Genomic DNA, 18,992 nt, shown 5'->3' on the forward strand with positions numbered 1-18,992 from the left:
TGAGGTGTGTAGGGAGGGGCAAAGCAGGAAGCACAGGACGGAGCTGTGGCAACAATTCAGGGGCTCAGTGAGGGCCCCTTAACCCTCTCCCAGCTGAGGACATGGAGAGAAGTGGCTGGATTCTGGGCATAGTTTAATAGTAGGAGCTGTTCACTCGGAGGAATAGAATCTGGAGTGTGTGAGGAGAGGGGTCATAGGTAACCTCCCAAGGAACAGGAGGGGAGAGCTGTCATTTTCTGAGAAGAAGTTTGGAAAGTGGGGCATTTATCTTTTGACATCATGCACTTGGGATGCCAATTAGATAACCAGCGGAATTGAGGGTACCAAGGCGTGAGCGTTCAAGGGAAGGTCTGGGCTGTTGATAGAGGCTTAGAGGCTTTGGGAGAGAGGTGGGCAATCCTTAAAGCCATGGACTGGATGGCATCACCAAGAAAAGAGTCCCCAGGCCTGAGCCAGGGATGTCAGACCTGAGAAGGAACGAGGGGTATGAGGAAGGTGCCCAGGGAACTGGGAGGAAAAACAGGAGGGCCTGCTTCCCGGACGACAGGAAAGGATACATCTCCTGAAGGAAGACATGTGTGTCTGCACCTGATGCCAGTGAGGTCAGGTGAGGTGATAGGGAGCTGATCGCTGGACTGGGGACAGAGGGGAAATGTGACCTCAGCTAGAGCTGCTGGGGGAAGGCTGTCTGGGGCTTTCAAGTAGCAGGGGAGGCGTGGAAGGGGCAGTATCGCCCATGGGACCTTGAAGAACAAAGACAGACAATGGTCAGCAAAAAAATTAGTTTGAAAAACTGAGGAAGGTGAACTAAAGTGTTATAAGAACTGGTCTCTTAGATTTGGTGATTATAACAGGACTCGTGATCTTTAAGTCAGTGATTTTATTAGGAGAGGGATAAATTGTGGTGGGATAAAGAATACCTGGGAAGAAGGAAAGCAGAAATTGACAGCTCAGTCTATTTCTAGAATTTTAGTGTCAGAAGGAAAGGAAGACTGGGAGGTGTCTCAGCACTGATCTCAAAAACACCGTTGCATTGTATGTTATCAGATGCTTATTTTTTCATATTTTAACAGCCCTGAAAACAGAACGCATCTTACAATGATGGAAGTTCTCAATGTTTATTGGCAGCATTTTTTTTCATTCTCTGTGGCTCATAATGTAATGGTACATTTTATGATCAATATTGCTTAGAGTTCATAAAACATGGGCGTATAACGAGTGACTAAGCCAAGGAGAGGGAGCTGTAAGTGGATGTGAAGAAGCAAGAGAAGGAAATGGAAGAGATGGCCTTGAACAGCCTTGTCGTTCAGTAAATATTTGTAGAGTGAGTGAGTTAAGAACATTGATGGGGTGGTGAGAGTGAATTTTAATTATATTCTGTGTCCAGGCTGGAAGGACAGAGGTGAGATGCGTGGGGCGTGGAGATGAGGACCAGGCTGATCAAAGCCCCGGACACAGGATGGAGTGGCCGCTGTGCTCGGTGAGGGCGTGGAGGACACGGGGAGGACAGGGCGTCTTGTTGGCAAGGGGCCTTCCTGAATGAGAGCAGTCCCTCAGACCCGGGTGTGTCCTTGACTGGCTTCTGGAAGTGAGACAGAGGTTAGGGCCGGGAGGGTGCAAGCAATCCATCAGCCTGGATGTGGGTGTAGGGAGGGCGGTCCACGGGCGCTGCGGTGGAGCAGGGCAGGAACTGCTGGAGGAAAACCAAGTCGGGCCCGAAGTCCTGGGGGTCTCGGAGGAGGAACCCCGAACGTGGAAGGGCGAGCGGGAGGTGGTGAGCTTTGGGGATGGGCAGGAAGGCACCTGTGGGGTGAGGCAGCCAAGGCAGGAGGGGAACCTGAGATCAAGCCTCACCACAGCCCTGTGGAAAGATGTCCCCTCCCAGGCTGCAGTGAGAAAACAGAAGCTCAGGGAAGTCGGCCCTGGAGACCTCTCTCTCCCAGGAAGTCCCCGAGTCCTGCAATAGTCACCGCAAGTCAGCTCTGCTGTGAAACAGGTCAGAGGAGGGTGTCCTCTCAGATGGTGGCAACTTCTCAAAGGGGCTTCGTGTCCGGTCACGGTGCTCAGGCCACCACCTTCCCGGAGCTGCTGCCCCCAACCTGGAGACCCCTCAGGATGGGGCAGTGGGCTCTCTCTTCTCTACGTGCTCAGGGCTGCATGGATGGGGCTGGAGGGAGTGAAGGCAGACGCCCCCATCCCATCCTCCTCTGCCCGGAACCCTCCTCTGCCCGGACCCCTCCCTGTCCGACCCTCATTAGCTGGACCTCCCTCTGCAGGGCAGACACCCACTGTTAGCATCTCCCCTGAGAGCCCAAGGCCCCCAGGCAAGGGAACCAGAGTGAGGCCAGCGCTCCAGAAGCAGGAAGCTGAATATTCAGGGGTCCTTGGTCTACTTAAAACACTAAGTGTCTTTAATACTGAATGCAGGAAAATGCTAGCAATGCCCCAGCATATGAGAATCTTCTGCATTGTGGCCATTTCTGTCTCAGTGATGAAAAGATGGTACAAACCGCTGTGGATGTATCATCTCAGGAGCAGTGTGTAAGCTTCCTCACAATCCTAAGGTGTTCTGTTCTCTCTCTGAGTCAGTGTGCCCCGTGTGTCACCACTTGACTGGGGCACCTTCCTTGTTACCCCGTGGGTGTACTTCTACCTTCTCAACCAACCCCTGAACTACCTGTTCTGAGTCTTTTCATTTGTCCTGGGTTCAGGGACCAGGAAAGAGAAATGGTCCAATAAAGTTCATGTAGACAGTAAACTGCAGAATTTGAACTTGAACCTGGATCCTTCTCAATCTGAAGCCCATGGACTTTTGACCCAACGATATTGCCTCTGATGAATCACGGTCCAGTATTTCTCCGCCAGGTTCCAGAGCTCAATCCAGTTATATGAACACAGACCGTCAAGCCACCAAAGGAATTCGGAAGAAAACCGTTCCTGTGTTCCTGCAAGCTAGAATACAGGATGCAACCATTGACACCTCTAAAGGTCAAATTAGCAGGGATATTAAGTAGTAAAATGATCATCCTGTGCTCTTTCAGCTGAAAACTGTTCTTATTTACAGTTCACCAGAACCAGCCAAAGTCACACGTCTAATGTTTACCCAAGCATCACACTCGAATGTAAGCATTTCGGTTAAAGATCTGCAAATGCAGGCTCTGCGTGCTTATGTTTTCCTGCTTATAATTTCTACATTTTGTGAAATAAGCTAAGGCATATTCATACATAACTAAACCTATGAACATGAGGCAGGTCCACTGTGATGCCCACGGTCCCCACGGTGCCCTCGGCCTCCTGCACACAGAACACGCGCCCTGCTCACAGGCTGCCACATTACACTCTCCCCCTGAATTTGCTAAACATGCGTGGACGGTGGGGAGCAGATTCACCCTCAAGGAGGCAGAGGAACTGGGCCCCCAGGAGACGGTGTGACCGTGAGCGGGGACAGGGCTGACGCGTCCCTTCTGGAGAGAAGATGCTCCATGAGCCCCTGGACGTCGCAGGACCGAAAGCTGCTGCCATGAGAGGAGAGGAGAGAGAGGGAGGAGGAGAGTTATCCTGTGAAGGTGTAACACACATCTAACGTTTGTCATCATCTTACAGAGCGTGAGGGGCTCAAATCACCCAGTATCGGTGCCGGAAGAAAAACAGGTCATGAATTTCCAGGCTTTTATAGCCACACGCCCTGAGTCCTTCTCAAGTCAAAATAAAGCAATTTCCCGGAAGGCAGAGCCTCTTGTTTATCCGTCACCGAGGACTTACCCAGGAGAGATGTTTCTGAGGCAGAAAGAGATTCCCTTTCAAGTCTCTTCTCCCAAACTTAATAACTACCCCCGGAAGCCTTGCAGACACTTTGGGATGGAGCATGACTGGAATCTATGCAGCCAGTGGAGACAGACATGGAATATCCAAGTAGAATGACCCTCTTGTCCCCTTCAGACTCTTGTTCCATTAAAAGGAATATCTGAAAATGGTATATCTACTTGTCTTTTAAAATAGGTTTTCAAATTAATATATATATTACATATTTAAAATTTTTAAGGAAAATGACTCAACTTTTTCCTAACTCAGAAGTAATGATTGCTCCCAGAGATGATAAGGGTATAAAAGAATTCACAGTCTGCAGTCTGCCTTCCAGTTTTAGCCAAATCCCTGGAGGACAAAGAAAATAGATAAAAACAGCTGATGGGCCCCCCAGCTACTGGTGCATTTTATCATGTGATGGCGGCTAGCACATGCTCCAGACAGAAACAAACATTATTCCGTAGCTCTTAGCCACCGGTGTCCTGTGATCAGATGATAGCCCTTTCAAGTAAAATGTCTCTATTTAAAAATTCTTTACTCTTCATTCTTTTCTTTAAGTCATACACACCCAGAATTATATGTACATATATGAAAGGCCCATTGAAACTGTTTGGTTTGTACCAGGAACAGGTTCCTCAAACCTATGAAAACTGTCCCTGCCTTCTGATAACTCATACACGACAAGCCCTGGAGAAAGAGCCTCTGTGCTCCAGGCGGGGAAGCTGGTGGAGACCCTACAGGTGCAGACCTGCCCTCCAGTCCTCAGGCCCTTGAGCTGCCTTCTGGTACCATCCCACCCTCCAAAATAAGTTCCCAATCACTCCCTCTTCCTTTGCAAATCCCTCACAGTTTGCATTCCCTTAGTCAGTTGTTCTCAGATTTAATTCTCTCCCAACACGTGAGAGGAACAAGGTCACCCTCCTAGTGACCCTACGGGAGCCTCTCCCTTTGGGGTGTGGGAGGAGCCCCTTCTCCACCCCAGTCACGTCCCTGCCGCAGTCAGAATCTTCCTGTCCTAGAAGGGAGCATCCCAGGCACCACCTGATTTAAAATGCAAGTTTCACTATAATTCAGGGACCGGAGGCCAACAGATCAGGAGACAACTGCCCTTGAGAAGATATCCTGTCCCTCAGACTTCTCAAGATGAGGAGGCACGTGAGACCAGGTGGGGAAACAGCGGGGCCAGTTAGAAGAGAGAGGGAGGGGGTACTTGGGCAGGAGGCTTTATTATGGTTTTTGCCGGCTGGGCAGACTTAGTAGGATTGTTTGGTTTAAGTAGCTCCAGCAGCTCTGAGGCACAGGGGCCGCCCCAGCTGCCTGGTACCCACCCTGGGTGACCCGGGTAGATGGACAGCAGCCATGAGTGTGAGCACCCCCTAGAGGAGGGGATTGGAGGGGGCTCCCAATTGGTTGGCTTGCAGATGAAAGATACCCTCTGCTGGAAGGGGGATTTTTGCTACCTTTAGGAATTCACCACCTCTTCTCAATACTCTGTAATGACCTATATGGGAAAAGAATCTAAAAAAGAGTGGATATATGTATACGTATAACTGATACACTTTGCTGTGCAGCAGAAACCAACACAACATTGTAAATCAACTCTACGCCAATAAAAAATTTTTTTAATAAAAGAAAGAATTCACCAACTTGGGAGCGGCAGTCTCTCCCAGGTCAACACCCAAGATGTCAAAATGCCAGAAAATACAGAAAACACAAAAACATGTTTCCCATAAGGATTCATGCCTCTGAGACAACCATTCACCCCACCGCAGCCCCAACCATGGCCACAGGCAAGGAGAATCACTCTGCTTCGTGCTAGGGATTCAGAGAGAAATAAAGACGCTTTAACATGCATTAAGCCAGAGGGCCTCAAATTTTATCGTGCGTGTAAATCACTAAGCCATCTTGTTAAAAAGATTTCTGATTTAGTAGGAGGGGTGGGGTCTGAGCATCTGCATTTCTAATCCGTCCCCAGGTAATGCCAGGGCTGCTGGTCCATGGCCCATACAAGTAGGAGGGCATTCAACTTGAATTATGTGTCCAATTTTTTCAGGCATGTTCACTTATTAACTAAAGGCTGGGAATATTATTTAATGTGTAAAAAAGAGCTTTAGCCTAAGACTTGTTTGCACTAAAGCAATTACAGTTAAGGCTTTTTTTCTGTACAAGCCACTTTCTATTCCCCGAGTAAAATGTGATCTCACCATAGGGCTCATCCGATGAGAACTAGCCCAGGGACCTTATTAATTCTCAAGCCAAAAGGGTGCCAGTCAGCCACTTGACACTCAGGAGTTCCTAGGCTCTGGGACAGGGAGGAAACAGGTCTGTGGGGCGGACAGGTCTGAAGGCAGTTTTAGAGACTGCATCTGTTCTGGCATTAGAACCAGGAATGCAATCAACCCTGGGGTGGACACAGCAAAAGTAGAAACTCCTGCGTATTCTGCAACCATCCCAATAACCCCAACCAGACGCGACCTAAGGTTGCCATGGATGCAAAGACAAAGGTAAATTTAGGGATACATTCACCAGGAGGGGCTCAAGGAAGAGAGGAAATGAGAATGGGCTTGGTGGCAGGAGACAGTCACAGCTAATGAATTAATGTAGATTTGGGGTGAGAATGAGTTAGCATTTGGACAAAGACAATCTTTTGAAAAGGACAGCCGTGTATTCCCAACAGGAAAAATAAAACAAAGTAGATGAAGTGGCCCATGGAGCATGGAGTTCAGTTTAACGATAAGCCATCACCTCCAGCCCTCTCTCCTGGTCAAAGGAACGACCTTTTTCATATCCAGATAACAGACTTCAGGGTTCTGGGGATGAGAGGAACTTTTCCTTGTAGGAAAACAGCACAGCTCAAAATCCTTTGAAAAATATACACATGATTTTTAAAACACTTCAGAAAAACAAAATTACAACAAAATCCTCAGTGACCAAAGAGAGACATTTCTCCTTTTGTCATTATAAGCAGAATGGCTATTTGCAGAGAAAGAGTCACATATCTTCCTTGAAATCTTCAGGAGCCTGTCTCTCCCGGGAAACACGTACCCAAAATCACAGTACGAACCTGTAGTTCAGGCCATGACACTCTCTCCGGTGAGAACAGAGCCCAGCCTGCAGCAGCGGCCACCTGGGCCAGCCTGTCCTTCGGGACGCACCCCCCGCCCCCGCCCCGTACCCGGCCCTTCCCTCCCACCTCCGTCGTGTCGCTTCCTCCCTGGAAGGCTAGGGGGGCGTCTAGACTTGGCCATCTCGGTGCAGCCAGGGTTACTTTACGCTTGCCCAGGGAGACACTCCAGGTGAATGTTCTGGAATGAACTCACCTGCCCTTGGACAGGGTAGGCTATCTGCCTGGATGCTCAGGGATTCACTGTTTGGTCTTGAAACTCGTGGTCCGTGACCAAGCTGGTTTGTCCCATCTTGGATGGGAGGGGGCAGCACCATTAGGGTGACATCCAGCTCCCCTGCTGGGCCTGTGTAAGACAGCGGGTGGAGTGTCTGTGTGAGCGGACACCTGTGTGAACACACCATATGCCTCCTTTATCGAATATTTGTATCACCTCGCACACAGCACATTCTTCTTTCTGCACAAAATGAACTCCTTCCACCACTAACCAAAATCATTCCCACCCATCATTCAAGACTCTGTTTAAATGTCCCTTCCTTAATGAGTGTACTCAGGACACTCAAATCAAAGGCGGACTTTTTGGTAAAGGACCTCATTGCACCCGTCCTGTCCTTCACAGAGTTTAACACACTTTTCAATAATATATCCTTGCGGGTTTTTACTTGTCTAATACCTGTCCTCTGCTAGTCCATAAACTCCCTGAGGACGGGACCGTATCTGTTTTTCTTGTCATATACCTAACACACTTCACAGTGCTTAACACCTAGAAGCCAGGTAACAAATGCATGTTGGAAGAATTCGTGAGGAGGGAGTGAGTGAGTAAATCAAGATGATTCCACACAACCTAGAAAATACTGTCGTGATGATCGCTGTCATAGCTTTTATCATCACTATTCTGGGGTTCCATTTTTATTAATAACTTACAAATGCTATTCTCTGAATCGGACAGCAAACAGCACCTCTTATTATTTAGCTGTGACATTTCTCAACTGAAAGGATCAGTTCATCCGGTGCCAAGTTAATTTCTGGTTTGTACATGACAGTTTTCTAGCTAGATGCAGGACAGACACATTCTGTATTCCATTAAGTTTCAGCTAAGAATACTTCCAATCTCTAGTCAGTTTGATATCCCCAGGTCTGCTGCATGCTAAGAACCATGTTTCAGATGAGGCTCAAAGTAAGTCACAAATATGCATCAGCTTCCCACTCTGTGCCAGCCTGCACCGCAGCCTTGGGCCTGGGTAGGATGAGCCTTTACATCACCCCAGAGCCCCTGCATCCCATCTCACCGCCCCTCTCTCCCCAACCTCCTCCACCCACAGTCTGTCCTTTCTGCTGTGAGTCCTACATAACACACACAAAGCAAAATTGTGGTGCTGGGAGAGAAGATACAATGGCTGCACAGCAGAAGTGAACAGAAATATGAAACAATGCAAGTGAGACAGACCCCACTGGCTGGCACCCAGAGACTAGTCCAGAAACTCGAGGGTTGGTCAGCTTTTCAGATGGGGATGAAGATGGCAACCAGAATGTTCATTTCCCCTCTTCCCAAATCACCAGGTCTCCGCTCACTTGGGGCTGGTCAGAAGAGTGGAATCTTGGCCGGATGATCCGGGACAGCTTTAGAGCGCTTTAGAACCTGGGCCACAGGACTAATGCTGGCCATCAACAAGCAAGCTGTTGGCTGCTTCTGGGGGATGTCTCACTTTACGACCTCCCCTTCTCATCCAAGGGCACTCTTTGCTGTTGGCCTGGCTCTAAAGCTGTGGTTCTCAACCTTGGCTGCCCTTCAGAATCACCTGAAGAAATTTGGAAACTTCCAGAAGGAAAAATCCAAGAAGAATCCCCAGACCCATTAAGTCAGGGTCCCCTTGGTCCCCGAGATGAATAGATGCAACCATGGCTGAAACCTACAGGAAAGTGTCCCATCAGACTCAGGTTGCAAGAGGCAACCAGAACCACCTATAACGCTACTTTTAAAAGCATTTTATCTAGGGGAAAATAAAGCATACATTCAATTCCACTCTTTTCCTCTTAGAATAAATTTTGCTTTATTGGAGCAAATGTAGCATCAACTGTTTCACTCTACATGGAAATTTTCAGTTTTCCTGTTCAGTTTTACAGCACCTCTATTCTACAGCTATAATTTTATATGATGCCTTGCTGGCATTTGCAGAGTAAAACATTATACATAGTTTCTAGTGCCAAAAGGTATAGAAAGTTTTGTAAAACTCTGGAAGGGGAGAGAGCAATAGGTTTCTCTTAAGGTCATAAAATTTTTATTTGATTTTTTTCCCTCCTTTATACTGGTCGCTGTTACTTTAAAAGTCTTCTGGCATTTAACTGGCAATAAACAGGGCAAAACAAACTGTTCCTTCCTTTAGATTGTGCAATTTTTATTGCTCTGGTTTAGAGCCACCAAATATGTCTTTTCGAAAAATGCTTGTTTAACCACCTTCTGTTTGTAAAGCAGTAAGGCTATTAGCTGACAAACCTCGGGGGTGAAGTAGTGTTTCTGTGTGCCTCAAGGTTTTCAAAGATACTTAGAAACAATCTGAAGTTAAGTGACATTGATGATGCTAGTTCCTTAGCCAGACAATTGCATGTAACTGAATCAAAGATGGCTGAGCTCCTTTTGAACCCACTTGTCACGCCCAGACGTTTAAAGCAAACGGAAAAGTCAGCACCATCACTGCTGTAACCTAAGGAATCAGGGTGGAATTACCTGTTTACACGATAATTTAGAAGCCAGTGACCAGAGTAAATGTTTCCACACTAAATCAGGGAACATATTTTGGATCCCATGGGCAACGCTGACGGGGAGGATGAGTTTTATTTTAGCTGACATTATGCCATGCTTCAGGTTTTCACATCTTTTTGGTACATCTCCACATAGGCCTAAAAATCTTCACGGTAACGAGTCAGGACCAAGGGGCGAGTTGCCTTCCAGAATATTCTTCAGGCAGGGAAAAAAAGTAGGATTTCAGAGCAGTAACTTTTTAAACATTTAAAGACAAAATTGGAAGAATTTGGAGGATTCTTATTCTTCTCTGGACACATACATTTTTTTGCAATACGTTTCGCCTCCAAGGCAAATAGAGCAATAAGCTCTACCATCAAATAGCTCTTTGTTTATTTGTTTTTCATCATTGCCTTCGTTGTTTATTTATTTATTTTTTGTAGTCATGGCCACAACCTGAAATGAAAAGGTTAATATTTCCTATTTGGAAATAGCTTCCAGATACCCGCCCCCGCTCCAGTTACCCTTCCTCCAGAGTTTCCTATCTCCTGTCTATTATTACACAATGCAGTTAGAATTGTTTTTCTCCAATATTGCTTTATCATGTTTCCACCTTCATCAAGAACACTGTAATAATAACAATAATAGTATTTAATTTTATGGCACATTTCCTTCCCACTAGATACTTTGCTAAGTACATTATCCATGCTGTTTATTTAGTACCACATTAGGAAGCTTTTATTATTTTATTGTACCATTTTACCATTAATAATCATAGACAGCTAAAGTAACAGCCAAATATCACATATCTAGAAAGTAGAACCCAGCTCTGCTGTCTGAAAAACCTCCTAATATAATGTTGAAAGCTGTCAATTTCTCCCTGTAGCTTTGACAATGTTTCCTCTTAATACTTTTTTATTAGGTGCACCTAAGCTTAGTTATATTTTCCTTGGGAAATTGAAACATTTATGTTGTATAATGACTCTCTTTACCTTCAGTAATGCTTTCGGACTTCAAGTTTCTTCTGCTTGATAAAATAGTATTACACCAGCTTTCTTTTATTAAGTATCTGTCTGTTGCGTGTGTGTGTGTGTGTGTGTGTGTGTGTGTGTGTGTGGACTTAAAGTAAATGCAAAAAAATAGTATACACACATATGTGCACGTATATATGTATATACATATATATACATATATGTATGTGTATATATATATATAGACAGATTTAGAAGTTTATATATACATGCATCAGTTTACAAGATGAAAAATTTTCAATGCCCAAAGTTTCTAAATTCTCATCATTTGGATGTGTCTCTGGTAAATAGCAATTAGCTAGGTGTTTCTAAATGCAGTTAAAATACGCACACTTTAACCAGAATGTTTGGTCCATTTGCATTGACTATTGCAGTGGGGAGTGCTAGTTCGTGCGCTCAGCATCCCTTCTCCACTTCCTCTTTCGACCCATGATACCCTCTCTCATCCCTGTAAAGAGCTGACTGTCCCCAGGCTTCCTTGCAGCTGAGTGTGACTGAGCCCAGGGAAAGAGGGTGTGGGCAAAGGAAAGCAGGCAAAGAGCTGGGTCACAGCCTCAAAAAAGGAAGACTTGGTCTCCACTGCATCCCCTGTCTTTGATGACTCCAAAATCCTGACAGCTGAGGGGGCACCTTGGAGCCAGGGATGCTGCCAAGAAGAGAGGAGGTCAGAGCTGCCACCAGCCCTGCCCCGGCCCCCAGGACTGTTAGGACAGAGAGAGATGCCCTTCTGTGCCCTGTAGAGAAGAGGCTCATCCGGTATGTTCCATTTACCGGTACATGTGATCTTAACTTACCCTCTGATTTTGTGCTGTTCTATTTTTACCACTTGCACTATACCAGTTTATTTTGTTTGTTTTTCCTCTTTCTTGAATTCTTTTGAATTTATTGCAATTTTTTTCTCACTCCATTTAAAAAATTTCTATCAAGTTTAATTTCTATCATTTTAGTGTTATTAAATGATTTTCATAAAGAAGTCAAAGTGTGATCAGTATCTTTTCTTTCCTCCAGTACAATACCAAGGTTTAGCAACAATGAATGTCTGTAATCTTTTTGTCCAGTATTTTAAGCTAAACTTTTAAAATTCTTGAGTCAAAATTTTCCTTTATTTAGGTTCTGTTGGCAAATGCTCTCAGTTTTTGTCTCTATTTTACACTTATTCTTGAAAAATAGTTTTAGTGAGGATACAATTAGGCTGATTATTATTATTTTGCTGCAAATATGAAATAATTTCAGCTGTTTCTGATTTCCATTGTTGTAGCTGAGAGTAGCTCTGGGTCTTATTGTCATTCCTTTGAAGAGACCCTGACTTTTCTTGCTAAGAGGCTTCAGTAACTTCCTTCTCTGAAATTTCACTTTGAGTGGTCCAGCTGTGGAACTTCTTTACTCTATCCTGCCTGACATTGAACTTTTGAACTTGAGGTTTGCTGTCTTTCAGCAAATCTGGGAAATCCTCACACGTTCACTCCTCAAAGTCTCTCTTCTCTTCTAGAATTCTGATGGATGAATTGTAAGATGCCTCACGTTCTTCATTAGGTCCCTTGAATTTTCTTTGCCCTGTTCCATTTTTTTTCTATTTCTACAATTTGTAATACTGTATTACATTTATTTTCCAGTTCGCTCATTGCTTCTTCAGCTGTGCAGTTCACAGTTAAGATTGAATTAAACTGATTATTTTTAATTTTAGCTCTTTATTTATCATTTCTTAACATTCTATTTTTAATCCTTAATATGCTAGTCTATTTTTAAGGGTCCTTATTATTCACTTACATTTTTAGTCACCTTCTATATTTAACTATATTAAATACATATGTAATTTTTATTTATATACATATAATTCCATAGATTTAGATTAGATTAGTTTAGATTTGCTATAGTGTCTGGTGATTCAAATCTTTCAATTGAGTGTGAAGCAAATACAAATCTGAGGCTCTTTCCCACAGGACACACCAAGTTTTCAAATGGCCAATCTCTGGGCAAGTGTCCATAGGGCCTTGTTAGGTCCCAGTAATGTCATGAACATCTGAGGATGAGAAGGGGCATCTGGTGGGATCCCCAGGTGGCCTCTTCCCTCCGGTGGTCTATCGATCCTTGCTGGGTGCCCTGCACAGACTTGCCACCTGGTGTGTCCATGTGCAATCCTCTCCACGGTTTCTGGACAGCTTCCCTCCTGAGCACGTCCAGCTCATGTTGCCCCTGTTTTAACTCTGTGTTTGGGGGTTATCTTGTGCTCTTTTCATGAAGGATTCACCTTGATAAGTTGGCAGGAGGTAGGCCTCACTTTTAATCCCAGCTCCATCATTAGGTAACCACACGTCCTGCATTTCCAGCCTCACTGTAAATGGGGGTGTAGCTGTGGGCCTTCTGATTCCAGGGAGGAAGATGAGATCATATTTGTGTGCATCTGTGTGTGTTTGTGTGTGTACACGTGCGTGGAGTATTTCTTTCAAGAGTGGGGGAAAGCTCATGAATAGCAGGAAGCACTTTTTTTCCTGCATCTGTCAATGTTTTCCGTGTCCTTGGAGATACAGTAAATATCTGTTTCTCACCGTAAATGCTCTGGTGTGGAGCTGCTGTGGAGCTGCTCCATGCTTCTATCTCGGCATGGCCTAGGGGACCCAGGGACCACAGAGCCCTCATCCCAGCCTCACCTGCCTCCCCTGATATGCGTGGCCTTACACCTGCTCAGTGCCCACTGTCGTAAGGGTAACACGTCTTCTTTTTAATATGTTCACGGGTATATTTGGAAAGACACTTTCTGCAAGCATGTTTCCAATGGAGCAGAAAAACAGAGAAATCAGTCAATCATTCCTCGTAAGGAAAGACTGTTCAGTTTGAAGGTATCTTTAATAACCAGACAATTAACTGTGACGCATGCTCAACTGCCAATAGGAGAGAAAAAAAAAGCAAACAACCCAGCAACCCCTGTTTCATTTGCATTTGTTTTTGACAGTTTATGAATAAAGAGGTTAAGTTCTGTCCAATACTCATGAAGGTTAGAGAATACATTTTTTCTTCTTTTTAAATATATACACGTATATATATTTATCCATATTTATACATATAGTTATCATCCCATTTTTTGATTACGAAGGATAATTTGTGGTTAGACCAGACGGCCAGATCAAATCCCGGCTGCAGGGGTCACTAGTTTGATGAACTTGGCAAATTGCTCCAATTCACTTTGCTTCATTTATAGGTGGGATCACAGTGATGCCCACCTCAGGAGATTTCATGAATATTCGATTGGAAATGTCCATAAAACTTCCTCTGGAGGCAGGCATTTAGGAACCGCAGCCACACTAGTGGCAACAAAAAAATAAATCTTTGGTTAAAAATATTAAATCGTTTCTTTAAAAAGCTATAAACACGTGAAACCACTGGTAATTCCACAATGGGGAACAGTTCCTGTCTAACTGCACCCCTGGCTTCTCACCATCCCCACACCTCCCTCTCTGGTCCCCTTTGTGTGTGGTTTTGCTACGGAAATGGGACTGACTACCTGAGATCTATTGCTTCCTTTCATCAAGCAGCGCTGTGCTCTGTATGTTGCTATATGTCCGTAAATACAGATCTGGATTAGCTGGTCATTTATGGGTGCCTGATAGCTTACTGCATTCAGGTAACAGGATTTATCTGACTAATCTCCTACTGACAGAACTTAATGGCTTTTATTTCCTTTTTGTCTTTTCTGTAATGACCATCCCTACTTTTCAGTTTTTGTGGACTTGACCTCTTGTAAGACGAATTCCAGGAAGCTGAACTGAGCAATCCAAGGGTCCACCTTGCTAAGATTTTGTGTCTGGGCTGCCGAATTCCCCTCCAAAATCTATTGTGACAATTTACACCTCCAAAAACAACTCATGAGGGCATCTACTTCCCTATAGATTTATAATTTTTGCCGATTTATTAGCCAAAAATTATCTTTTCATTGCGGTAATTCATTTAGTTTTTATTGCTAGTATAAGAGGGTCCAGTGAGGTTACATTCATAGAATTGTATCATCAGGTGCTGTAGAAAGTGGGAGATAGCAAACCACCATGACATACTAAGTGGACTCCACGTTCCCTGATCACAAGTAGCATTTCTGCAAGAGGCAAGCCCTGAGAAGTCTCCTTGGACCCAGGATTCAAAGGGAAGACAATACACTCACGGTGGAAGAGGCCATGGGTGGGGTGGTGAGTGGATTGTGACACGGGGAGAGCTGGTGCCCGCAGAGGGTATGGGCAAAGCTGGAACAGCCTTCGGGGCAGCCCCCACAGAGTCCCCCTTTAGTGTCGAGCAATGATTGTGAGCCATGAGGGCTACACACCTGAGGGCAGTGGTCCAGCGCCCAGACCAGGAAAGGAACTCCCACCCCACAAACAAATCCGTCAACAGAGCACAGCATGACTCACCTGTCATCGCCGTTCTCCTTCTCTTTGCCTCATGTTTGGAAGCAGAACGGATGCCCTTTGGACCATGTAAGTCCCAGAATCTCTGGATAATTTAAAGGATGTCTCAAGAGGGTGGCAATCCTGTGCCATAGACTCTGTGCATGAGGGCATGTCGACATTGTCGTCAATTTGCTGGGAAAGAAAGAAAAACCAAGCTGGTAAAACATAACTAGTGTCATTGAAAGAAAATTTCACATGATTACTGGCCTTGTGGAATTCTTGCTTTGAGAATGTCCTATTTATAGCCTCCATCCATTTTTCTTGGGCTGTTTCTCTGGTTCTTGAGATGGGAAAGAGCTGTTTATACATTGTTGATGTTAACTGTTGTCGTGAATATTGGAAACATCAGTGAAGGGAAAGAACTAGAAGGAGGGAAATGGAAATGCAAAGTGAAGCAACTTCTGGTTTTTAAGACTTTTTTGTTTACTTCCATTCTCACCAATACATGTTTAAATCAATTAAACTATAAAAACTTTAGAACATGTTTAGAAACCTTTTAAAGCATTAATAGATCTCTAAGGAAGCCTAGTAACCCCCAACTTATTTTGGGCTTAGAAGCTCTAGAATGTGAGCTGGAAGTTGGTGGGATGGACAGGGGGAGAAGACTCAGTTGTTTCACAGGAGACCCAGCAAAGGAAGGGCTTCTGAGCAAGGAGAATGCCTGTGGTCAGATTATTCTTTTTTTATTGAAATATAGCTGATGGACCATATTATATAAGTTTTGGGTGTACAACATAGTGATTCACAATTTTTAAAGCCTGTACTCCCTGTATAGTAATTATCAAATATTGGCTGCATTACCTGTGCTGTACAATATATCCTTGTAGTTTATTTATTTTATACATAGTAGTTTGTACCTCTTACTCCCCTACCCCTATCTTGCCCCTCCCCCTTCCCTCTCCCCACTGGTAACCACTAGTTTTTTCTCTATATCTGTGAGTCTGCTTCTGTTTTGTTATATTCACTAGTTTGTTGTACTTTTTAGGTTCCACATGTAAGTGATATCATACAGTATTTGTCTTATCTCTGTCTGACGTATTTCACTTAGCATAATGCCCTCCAAGTCCATCCATGTTGCTGCAAATGGCAAAAATTCATTCTTCTTTATGGCTGAGTAATATTCCATTGTATATATGTACACATCTTCTTTATCTATTCGTCTGTTGATGGACATTTAGGTTGCTTCCATGTCTTGGCTATTGTTGAACATTCTAGCAATCTGATCCATACTCATAGTTGGAATTGAAACAGCAAGGACTGTATCATTCAGAAAACAAGTTTACCTATTTTTGACAAAAAGTAAACCTTGAAACCACATTTCAAAGAAGAGTCAAAAGTCTTATGTCAAATGGCAGCATGAATACTTACTGGTCAGAAGCCTTGAGCACCCTTGATCCTCTTGCAGGGCCGAGCAAACATGCACTGAACACAAGTTTTGTGCCAGGATGTAGTGAGGGCACCACTACACTAAAGATGCGAATGAAACAAACGATCTCCTTCAAGAAGCAGCCAGAACTCTGTAAAGGGATGCAGATGTATAAACAGAAAAGTGTAATTCAGCATCAGATAGAAGCGTGTAATGACAAAGACAGTTCAGCAGAGTGGTTAAGATCAGAGGCACTGAAGAATAACCAGGTTCCAGTTATTAGCTGTGTGACTTTGGGCAAGTTGCTTAAGTTCTCTGTGCTTCACTACTTCATCTGTAAAATAGAGATAATAATAGACCCAACCTCCCAGGTCTGACTGAGGATGAAATTAGTTGATACATACGAGTAAGCAGAACAGAACCTGGAACATAATGAGTACTCAGGAAGTGTTAGCTGTTTTATGTTCATAAACAGCTCCCAGCCTCAGCCTCCTCATCTGTGACATGAGAATTATGATCATAGCCCACCTTCAAAGGATGCCATGACCAGGTGGGAATACGCAAAGCCTCGAAGCATTGTCAAGACTGTTCAAAGGCAAAGTGTTACTTGAATAATAAAGTTCCCCACCAAGGATCCTCACCACAGAAAAATAAGGTGTGAGTTTGTGAATTACATCACAAGGGCCATCTGCCTTAACTTTTCACAGTGTTGCACTTTGTGCTTTTACAAGTGTTCATTGGTGATGAGGCCAACATTGCCGTGTGATGGCCGCCCACACTGCTTCCCATGTCACAGGTTTTGTTAAACAGAAGCAAGTAACAAATACAAATCCAGCACACACACGACTCACAACAAAACCCTTTCACCTTCCTAAAGATATGGAATCCCAGCAACACACGTGCCTCTGCCTGGCAGCCGATGAACCATGTGTATCCAGCATCTAAGGATTAGGACCACGGTAATGGATTTTCCCCATCACAGAGTCAGGCCCAAAACAAAGTCCTCACCACCAAATGGAGGATTAGCATGGACGGAGTGGCAGAACTAAACCTGCTGACTTTGTCAACTGCCTCCATCATTTGCCGGACTCACCAGCCAGCTCAGCTGATTGGGCAGGAAAGTCCCATCTAGTGCCTAAAATCTACCCACCCTGACGAACGACCCCTGAGAACACTTGATCCAATTAAAGGATACAGCGTATCTTTCCTCATTCACAGGCCTCCCCTTCCAGGTCCCCTTTCTCTGTCTTTCCTATTCTGAATCACCTGGGAAAACCTCTGAGGATGCACTTCCAGCTTGAATGCATGGGCTGTTCGCTTCTAAAGCCACCCTCACGCTTTTCAGTAAAACTTTAAAAAATAGCAGATGATAGATGAGGGCATAGTGAACACACAGCTCTTACCTGGCCCCATCAAAGCTGCTCTGACCCTGTGAAAACAGGATTTTAGTTAATGTTACTCTGTTGACACCACTTCAAATGGTACTAATCACTAGAAAATAAAGTAAGGTTTCTGTCACATTAAATGTCATTGTTCTAATCATTAGATCCTGGCATCTGAAAATAAGAGAAGAGAGAATATTTTTTCCTCTTTGCTGTGAATGGCAAGCCATGAGCTGTCCCTCTGATTGACTAACAGCTGTTTAATAAATCACATGATGGGATAAAGCTCATCTTTCCACCTAACTTGGTAGCTCATCTCTATCCCTAAATGCCCTGCTATCATGATGCCCTATCCTATTATTGGCATAGCCACGAAAATCCTAAACAAGTCTGTAAAACTGATGTTTCTTTTTTTCTCTCCCAGTTATTGTATTTGGAATGTTTCAGGTTACTAAGAATATCAGGCAAAGAATGACTAGGTATCATTTCTAAGTGTCACACCAAATGCTTAAGGAATACCTCTTTTTTGTTGGTTTGGTTCGGTTTGGTCATTTGTTTTCCACAACTATAGTGATACTGAAGAAATGAAATACCGTGGTATCTGTCTTCCAAGAGCTTCTCATTGAATGAGCATAGTGGGAGCAACATTCTGGAACAATTGGAGCAGGGGAGACAGTGCAGGGCTGTGTGATAGAGGGTTTCAGAATGAAGAACATCCCTAAGAGCTGGCGTGATCAGGGGGAGCTTCCTGGGGAGGTATTCCCACCGGCCAGACACCCCCTGGATGAGAAGAGGAGATGGACAGTGAACTGCTGACAGGATCACCATGGGTAAAGTCAGGTGAGTGCCAGGGTCCATCCCTGGAGGACCCTGAGAGGCAGGTGAAGCAGGGAATCTGGTGCATCGTGATACACGGGGTGATTGAAAATGTTTGAGCCAGGAGACAGATGAAAATAACTTCTTTTTAATAAATTTATTTATTCATTTTGGCTGCGCTGGGTATTCTTTGCTGGGCGCAGGCTTTCTCTGGTTGCAGTGAGTGGGGGCCACTCTTAGTTGCGGTATGTGGGCTTCTCATTTCAGTGGCTTCTCTTGTGGAGCACGAACTCTAG

The sequence above is a fragment of the Mesoplodon bidens genome, assembly GCF_964165515.1.
Source record: "Mesoplodon bidens genome assembly, chromosome: 3".
NCBI classification, from domain to species: Eukaryota; Metazoa; Chordata; class Mammalia; order Artiodactyla; family Ziphiidae; genus Mesoplodon; species Mesoplodon bidens.